Here is a 9,169-nt window from a genome sequence, read left to right as displayed (position 1 = left end):
CACACACACACACACACACACACACACACACACACACACACACACACACACACGCACACACACACACACACAAGGTGCAAACTCAAAACGCCTGCAGCTCAAATCACAGATGTGTTTATTTAGGTGTGAACATTTGTTGGAGTCATAAAGTTCCTCAATAATCATTTGTAATATTGTCTCTGGATGAAAAAACTGAACACAGCTGGTGCCTGAGTGCACAGGTGTGAATGTTTGCTGCTGCTGGTTTTAAGACCGATGGGCTGCGGATGATCACTCCGTGTTCACTCCGTGTTCACTCCGTGTTCATTCCGTGTTCACTCCGTGTTCATTCCGTGTTCACTCCGTGTCACACGTGATGCTCTCCAGCAGATTAAATCACCTTCTGATTAAAACAATACAAAATAAAACAATCAGGAGGAGAAAAGTCAAAGTAAAATGAAGAAAAACAAGATGCAACACTGAGCTGCTGGGGCTACAGATGACATTTTTTGCTTTGTGGAGAATCTGGAGCTGGAAGTCTCCCAGCGGCTCCAGACCGGCCTAATGATGATCCCCGACGCACTCCACTGAGAGGTCAGAGGTCAGGGGTCGACATCAGAGGCAGGGAAAGAAGAATGTGGGAGGATTCCTCCTCCCTATCCAGGAGGCTGCTGGATTTTTTTGTTCTTCAAAACTGTTAAAAAAAGAAAACAACAAAAAGCCTTCATGGACTTCAGAAGAATCCTGACCTGCTGAAAATCCGACCTGAGCAGACGAGACGCTCAGTGATTTAGGAGGAGCGATGATGCTGAAGAGCGACAGACCGACCTCTCCTCCTCCTCCTCCTCCTCCTCCTTTGATGAACACAGAAAAACAGATTCTGAGAGACGGTTCCACTGATCCTGGCAGCCGCCCAGAGCCCGTCTGCCTCGTCACCATGGCGACGCAGCCCGGGGGCGGCGACAGCCTCGTTTCATCTTGACCCATTAGCTGGAAGTCGCCAGAGTGATTACAGTTAATCCTGAGATTAATGACTGTAAAACGGGAATGTAAAGGACTAACGGCTCCCACAAACCCGGACGTTCTCCGAAAAACCAAGACGACTGTTGAGACTTCATGGTTGAATGAAACCATTTCTGACATTTTTCATGACAAATTCCTTCATTTCCCACAAATGACGTCAACGGAGAAGAAGGTGAAGGAAAGGGCTCCCATTCCTTTTTTGATAAGTTTCTATAGTTTATAATCTCGTCCATTCGACGTTCAAAATTCGACTGCGTTTCGTCCACAAGGTGGCGCCGACTCAACAGATCCAAAAATCTCCGAAACGTAACAAAGTCACAAATCAGTAGGCATTGCCTGTTACCTAGCAACCCCAGCAAAGCCCAACCCGTTACCTAGCAACCCAAACTGTGCTCCAGTTTGTCACCTAGCTTCACATAACGATTGGTGGTTTCTTACCATCCACAAACCACTTGCTGCATTCCTGCTGGTTGTGCAGGAGGCTCCACTTCTGCTTTTCAAAGATGTATAATTTTATCCATCCATCCATCCATTTTCTTGCACCCTTTTTCCCTCAGTGGGGTCAGGAGGTGCTGCTGCCTCTCCAGCTAACGTACCGGGCGAGAGGCGGGGTCACCTGGACAGGTTGCCAGTCTGTCGCAGGGCAACACAGAGACACACAACCATGCACACACACACTCACACCTAGGGGCAATTTGGAGAGGCCAATTAACCTGACAGTCATGTTTTTGGACTGTGGGAGGAAACCAGAGTACCTGGAGAAAACCCACCATACACAGGGAGAACATGGAGACTCCATGCAGAAAGACCGGGAATCGAACCCAGAACCTTCTTGCTGCAAGGCAACAGCTCTACCAACTGCGCCACTGTGCAGCCCTGTATAATTTTATAATAGATAAAAATCGGCAGAACTCAACAGACTAAAATCTGACTTAAAATCAGTTTTAAAGGAACGCTGCTTGGGAAGCTGAAATACCAACAGGAGCAAATGGATTTGACAAGCAGCCGACCTGGAAGCAGCTTTTGCTTTTGCTGGTTCATGTTGGCTTCCAGCAAAAAAACTGTCTCAATGTGTGTATGAATGCATATTAGACATGTTTGGTGTTTCATCTACTTACAATAGGCAGTTTAAGTGAATACTGTGGTTCACTGCATAGCTTTAGATCCATAAATTCACCAAATGTAATTTTCTAATCTTAAATGTTTTCGACTGCAATCGAAAACATCATCACTACTAACATTCTGATCGATAAAATGCGTCTTACTTTGTGAGCTACTGAAATAAACTTTAATAATATCTTAATGTATTGAATATGACTGTATATTTGAGATGAACTAGCTTGTCACGTTTCAGTAAAACCTGCAGAAATCCCGTCAGTTTGTGTAAAAAGCCGCCACGTCTTCTGGTTGTAGATTCTACAGGAGTTTGAAGAAACGGGGAAATGGAGCAGAAATTTCGACGCTACAATTAGTTTTAGCTTCAGACGGGCCACACTCTTTTATCTAGGTCTCTCCCCGTCAGCCACGCCGGCTCGCTTCCTGCACATCTGTGGCCTCAAAGCTACAAATGATGTGATTATGATATATCATGTAACAGAGAAAGTCTCTTTGTTTCTGCAGATAAAAAAAAAAAGGTAAAATCAATACCAGGGAGGTGTGAAGCCTTAAGGGGCCACGGCGTCTTGCTTGGACTGACCAGGTAGGGGTTAGGCCCAGCCGGAGGTTCGGCCCGCTCAGAAATGCTGATTCCACACTTAGGCTGACAGTGATGCATGCTCCAGCCTCTGCTTCCGGTTATCCTGGTACCTGAGGGCTCGGCCGAGGAAGATCAGCTGCAGAGCAGGACGGGGTTACGGATGGACGGGGGAGCAGCAGCGGAACGGGGCGGCAGAGAGACTTATTTATAGAGCCAACAAAGACTGGAGGGAAGAGAGGCGAGGAAGCAGAGGGAGGATGTTTTATGGGATTGGTTGATGAGGAGGTAGAAGAAAAAACAAGAGTTCAACAGTTTAGTTTGTTTGTTAGGTTAGGCATGATGTTAGTGAACCTTTAAGTGTAAAAGCATTAATTCAACTTATTCAAACACTTTCAGCTTTTGCTTTCTCTCCGCTCTGAGTCAAACCAACCAAACCCTTTGAGCAACCTGTTCCCCTCCTCACCTGTGGGGGCGCTGCACCAAGAACCACTGAGGGAAACGACACATAAACCTCTGAAGGAGACACTGAGAGCAACTTCCTTCTTCACAAAACGTAAACCAAACTGGAGTGGCATCAGATTTTAGCAGTTGGAGGATTTCTCTTCTGTTTTTGATGCAGTTTGTTTTGGTTGTATTTACCCAGAATGCCCTGCACTATAGTTCACTTCCTGCTTTTGGAGCGCTCTCTGGTCCGTTTGGCGTTCAGATATGCATCCAAACTGAACCAGAGTTCATTTCAACCAAACTGAGGACCAGAGTTTGACTTTTTGTTTGGGTTATGGATTCACACCTCCCCAACAAACCGGACTTTCTACACAGACGGACTGGAGTTTAAACCAAACAGATGGGAATTCAACGTGAAAAAACATCCAAAGTTCACATGGTAAAAAAGTCAAAATGTTCACTGTGGTGCGTCCAAGAATATCCAAACTGAATGATTTCAGAGTTAAATGTGGAGCTGATCCATTCAGAATGATAAAAGATAATATTTTAAAACACTGAATAAAAACTTTATCTGTTCCGTCTATTAAGCCTCCAGACTGTCTTGTAAACTTATCTGGTCTTGATCAATTGTTGTTTTTAAGTTTTTCTTGGACGTTCTCTGCTTTCCTCGCCGTTTTCAGTGAAACTATTTTTCATTCTCAGCTTGTTTGTGAGACAAAACGTTTAAAGAAACAGAAAAGCCAGTAAACTGTCAGAGTTATTTGTTAAGGCTCATAAACTTGGAACATTTATTGTGTTAAATCAACTTAAAGAACACAAAGTTTCAGTTTTCTTTTTAAACTACTTGTTCCCATTTTATTTTCTCAACAAGCACCTCTGAGGCTGACAGCAGTTTATTTAATTCATACTGAAAATAAAAGAAAAAACTATTAACATAGAAGATGCATTTCTATAGAATAATATTTGCTGAAAACTAAAGGATAACAAATCTCTCCAAAGATTTGACCCATTTATAGTTACTGAAGTGGAAATGATCATTTATTTTGTAATTTACAGCCTAATTTTTTGCTCTTTAGTCCTGACCATAAAGGCTTAGATTCAGTTTTGATAAAAGCAAAGACTAATCTGAATGTTTGAAGTTTTCTGTGCTTTCAGACCCTTAATCAGTTAAAAAAGGTCTCAGGCTCACATGAATTCATGCTCTCATGCTCCTAAGCTATGGATCACTTCAACTTTTAACATAAACAGCCATAAAGTGTCGGCATATGTTCACACAGCACAATTTATGAGGATGAAAATTAAGCAATTTGTGGAAAGAATTTTCGGTGTTTGGCTTCTTGGACTGGTGCGTCGCGCTCAGGGCCGTGATGGATGGTTTCCAAACAAAAAGCACGTTTGAGTAAAACACAGCAGAGAGTCTATGAGGCGATGATGGATGGATCAGTTGGCTGAAACGCCGGGCTGCAGCGCAGACTTCACTCCACGACTCGTCATCTGAGTAAACCTGAAAAACTGGAGATTACAAGATAAGCTCTCACTGAGCTTTTTAAAAATACACAACCTCTCCGTCCGGCATGGGACGCTTTTCAAGCGTGGAAATGTAATTGAGCAAGTGAAAATCAAGTTTCTTGAGAAGGTTGGGCTTTAAAGTCGGTGTTTACAGTGAAACACATGAAGCGAACGAACGCAAACGTAGCTTCAGAGGAGGCCGAAGGCTGCGGTGAAAACTCTCAGGTTTCAGTTTCACTGCTAGAAAAACATTCACTTCAGACGTGGGAGCCATCAGGCTGAGGCCAACTTCAGCTTCTCAGGGTGTCAAAACCTTGTTTCTGTCCAGAACGTGGCATCAAGGTGTTTATTTTATAGAAATATCAGAAACGGCAATGAAAACAGTGGAGTAAGGTAAAGGTCATAGGTCAAACAAACATGACCTGAATTTGAGACAAAGACGAGCTTTGATTCAATTTTCTTTGAGTTTTAATTATTATCTTTCTGTCACAGATTGGATTAAAGGTGTAGAATTAGAAAATGTCTATTAAATTCAATAAGGTGACAAAACTTTAACCTGCAGATTTGGTGGCAAACCAGGAAATTCTGCATGTAAGCAATGAATCACAGGAAATATCAGGGGAAAGTTTGTCCTTTTTGACATCAGGATCCATTTGCTCCTGACGTTAAACTCTTCAGAAAGCCACCGGCTCCACCTCACAGGCTGCGCCAACATCTACTCCTGTGAAGAAGCTCTTCAAGAACAACTGATTGCTTAATATCACTTTTATTTAGTTGGTCATGCTGTAAAAATGTTCATAGCTGCTGCACAAACAGACCAGGATGCAAACCAAACCTATACTTTATCATAAATGTTTTGATAAGAAGCCGTCAGTGCATCACGTTGTCCTTCGTAACGACTGGCAGCTCTTGGTGCGTTTACGGATTTGCAGTTAACATTTCTTACAAGGTAAGAAGATTAAATCAGTGTCACTATGGAGAAGCTATGCATCTAATCATTAACAGATAAACTCTTTAAGGCAGGTGTCCAAAAGGACTCCATCTAAACCTCCAATCAATCTCAACCGGATGCTTCGGACATGAAGAACTACAGACTCCATTCTGGACAAAACCCTGAGATCCTGAAGCTCCTCAGCTCAGAGTTTCAAGTCTTTTAAGTTTTCTAGTTCCTGGCAGAGGCCCAGGATCTCAGGCGAAGGATCCCATAAACGATTACGTATTCTGGGATCCACTCAGACTTTGGTCGCACTGTGGAAGAGGCTTCTACCATTTTCCTTCATATTCCAGTATTTCCACTTACTTTGACGGTACCCTTTCCTTTCCCTGAGTCTGAGTTCTTTCCAACCACATAGTTTGTCTGAAGGTTCTCATATTCCCTCATCAATGTATCATAAAGTTCCTCCATCCATCCATCCATCCATCCATCCATCCATTTTCTAACACCCTTGTCCCTTAGTGTGGTCGGGAGGGTTTCATAAAGTTTCTATACTTTATAATCTCTTCCATGTGACGCTCTTCAAAATTTGACTGCATTTCGTCCACAAGATGGCACCGAGTCTCAGCCTCATCAGTTTGAAGTAAACGACGGTTCCCAAGCACTTTACCTGCAGCATGTGGTTCAGAACCGTCTTCACTCGGTTCGGATCTCCACAAAGTGAAAAACGCCCGAGTATGTGGGAGTGAAAATTCATCTCAGTCACTTCAGTTGGCCAGAAACTTCTCGTCTGAATCCAAGTAATTCCAAGTTTCTTCCTTTGAAATGTAGTTTTAATAATCCCATTTGTGGAACAATTCAAGCCCATTTAATGCTCTTTAAAAATAACAGAACGATGTCAGATTGCCTTGTTTTATCCAGTAACCTCATCATTGTATTAAAAATTAGTTTTCTATGAAATGAATAAAGTCTTGTAGATGATTAAAAGTCCTTGAATCTGATGCAGAAGCATCATTAGCAGCAGAGGCTGAAGCAGCTGAACTCTTAGTAATTCCTGTCACTGAGCGTCGGGGGAAAACGCGTTCGGCCGCCGAACAGAGCGACTCCGACTCACTTCATATAATCGATACCAACAGATCCCAGAGCCCCGCGTTCCTGCAGCATTTACATTTTGATTCAGGTCGTGGATGAAACGAGGAGGGAGTCATCAGAAACAGAAAGGTTAACTCTGCAGCCTCCTCCTCTGGTTTGATCCTCCTCTCAACCCGGCCGCAGACACCCGGAGCATCACAGAGAGTTTGGCTTCGTTCTCTTCGATAAGTCCGAAGCACTTCTTCTGATTCGCGGCTCGCTGATGGCTTGTCAATATATAGATTCCCCCCGAAGCCCCTCTCTGTATTTTAGTGAAAAAGATCTAGTTTTCCATTACTCTCTGGCCCGACGACGCCACCTCGACCTTCTCCACCTGTAATTATTAAAGGCAGAATCCCTGAAAGCAATCAACCTGCCGGCGTTTGTATCTTTGAGATCTTAATAAGCCGAAAGAAGAGAGCAGAAGATGAGCCGAATACAGGACAGAAGGCAAAGGAAGTGAAGAAAATAGACAATAAAAAAGAGGTGGTTTGGTGAAATAAGTTCAGTGGAACAGAAGAAAAACAGCAGGAGAAAAACTACAGAAAATCCAAAAGAAAGAGTGAAACGGCTACACAAATTCAGATTATTTGAAAGATATAAATAGGATTTTCTGTTATTTATTTCAGCTTGTGCATAGAATCCCAATCCACAACAAATAATAATAGATTTTATTTATAATACCCTTTAAATCTTTAGATCCCAAAGGCAGAATGTCCTCTAAAAGCACTGCAACAATAAATAAATAAAAAGTTAAATCTGGCTCAACCGGGTTCTGCTGGAACCGAAACACGAAGCTCCTCCTGGGTTTATCAGCAAATTCCAGACATGAATGTTCAGATCCGAGCCGTTCAGTTCCTCCTTTTAGATCAGAATCTGACCCGGAAAACATCACGATGTCAACACCTCATCAGAACAGCAGCAACAAGAGCCTCATCTCTAACTTAAAAAATGAAATATCAGCAACCTTTATCCAAAGCTGCATTAGCATTATGCTAACCAGAGCAGCATTATGCTAACCAGAGCAGCATTANAGCAGCATTATGCTAACCAGAGCAGCATTATGCTAACCAGAGCAGCATTAAAGCTGTTAAAACAAATTCTTATTTACAAAATGACAATATTTTCATCTGAAACCAGAGTTTCAAAGAGCCGCAGTAAAAAGCTGCTGGTGGTTTTTTAAGCTTCGCTGTAGTGAAGAAGTTCTAAGTGGGTCAAGAAGAAGAAAGTTGATCATGTGATGCCGTTTCCCCGGCGGTTCCGAGTTTCCCAAAGGAAATCCCAGGAGCAAAAGGCAGAACTCAGATTATTACTGGACTCTCTGGTTTAAAACAGGTCAGACTGTTATGTATAGTTATTAAATGTATTGTTTTAGGTTAAATCTTCAAGACCTGTCAACTAGATAAAAATTATAAACAACTTCACAAAACTCTACTTAGAGAGAGAGTCTAAATATGAACAGAAATCTTATTATTTATAGGTTTAATCAATATTAAAATGTATTGATTATGGATTATTCCAAGACTTTTTAGATTTATGAATTAAACTAAATCTGGTTAATGACATTAACCAACAGGAATAAAATCTAAGCTGTTTGTTGTATAATTTTCACGGATCCCAGTCGGTTGTTGCAGATTGTCGCTGGTTCTGAACCCGGTTCTGGTACGAACCCGGTTCTGGTACTGAACCCGGTTCTGGTACTGAACCCGGTTCTGGTTCTGCTGGCAGTTTCTTCCTGTTAAACAGGAGTTTCTCTCCACTGTCACTGCATGCAGGCTCAGTCTGAATGATGCAGGTCAATCTGGGTTTTCTCACCTTTGAATAACAAATTGAATGTTTGACAACTAGAAACAAATTGAATGTTTGTGATTTGAATTTAATTTTTGTGTAAAGTGCCTCGAGACGTTATTGGTTAAATAAACTGAATTCAACGTTTCACATAAACAGAAAACGAAGAGCAAGGTCACAAGAACCTTCATGTTTCTGAAAGACCAAGTGAACCAGGATTTGTTCTGCCTAAATCTGAAGTCTGGTGGAGACGACCTCTGTGATCTGGAGGTGAAAGGTCAGATCTCAGGCCTCGACAACCTTCAGAAATAACATCAGCATCAAGTTTCCCAGGGATTCTGGTTTTCATTAAACACGTTGAAGTCGGTTTCTGAGACGAGCTTTTTTCAGTCTACTTGTCTTCAACGATCTTTAAGGCGTTTGCTCTGTTTGTATCATTACAGCTCATTTACAGCATTTAGCTCATTCCTGACATTTTAAATGTGACTTTTGGGGTTGGTTGTTGGTCACCCAGCATTCATTCACTCAATATGAAAGCATCATCCATCCATCCATCCATCCATCCATCCATTTTCCTGCACCCTTGTCCATCAGTGGGTCAGGAGGGTTGCTGGTTCCTCTCCAGCCAACGTTCCAGGCGAGAGGCGGGGTCACCTGGACAGGTC

The 9,169-nt window shown here is 42.4% G+C and overlaps 1 long non-coding RNA gene across 1 annotated transcript in view; it reads right to left on the bottom strand.

Annotated features, from left to right (window-relative positions):
* Positions 1-2,686: 2,686 nt before the first annotated feature.
* Positions 2,687-9,169, bottom strand: part of LOC103470820 (uncharacterized) — a 16,364-nt gene continuing 9,881 nt past the window's right edge. The window contains exon 4 of the long non-coding RNA XR_534533.1: positions 2,687-2,921. This is a non-coding gene — a long non-coding RNA (uncharacterized LOC103470820). The remainder of the gene's footprint in view (positions 2,922-9,169) is intronic.

The sequence above is a fragment of the Poecilia reticulata genome, linkage group LG9 (assembly GCF_000633615.1).
Source record: "Poecilia reticulata strain Guanapo linkage group LG9, Guppy_female_1.0+MT, whole genome shotgun sequence".
NCBI lineage: Eukaryota > Metazoa > Chordata > Actinopteri > Cyprinodontiformes > Poeciliidae > Poecilia > Poecilia reticulata.
The sequence above is the reverse complement of the archived record's forward strand: the minus strand, read 5'-3'. Positions and strand labels throughout refer to the sequence as shown.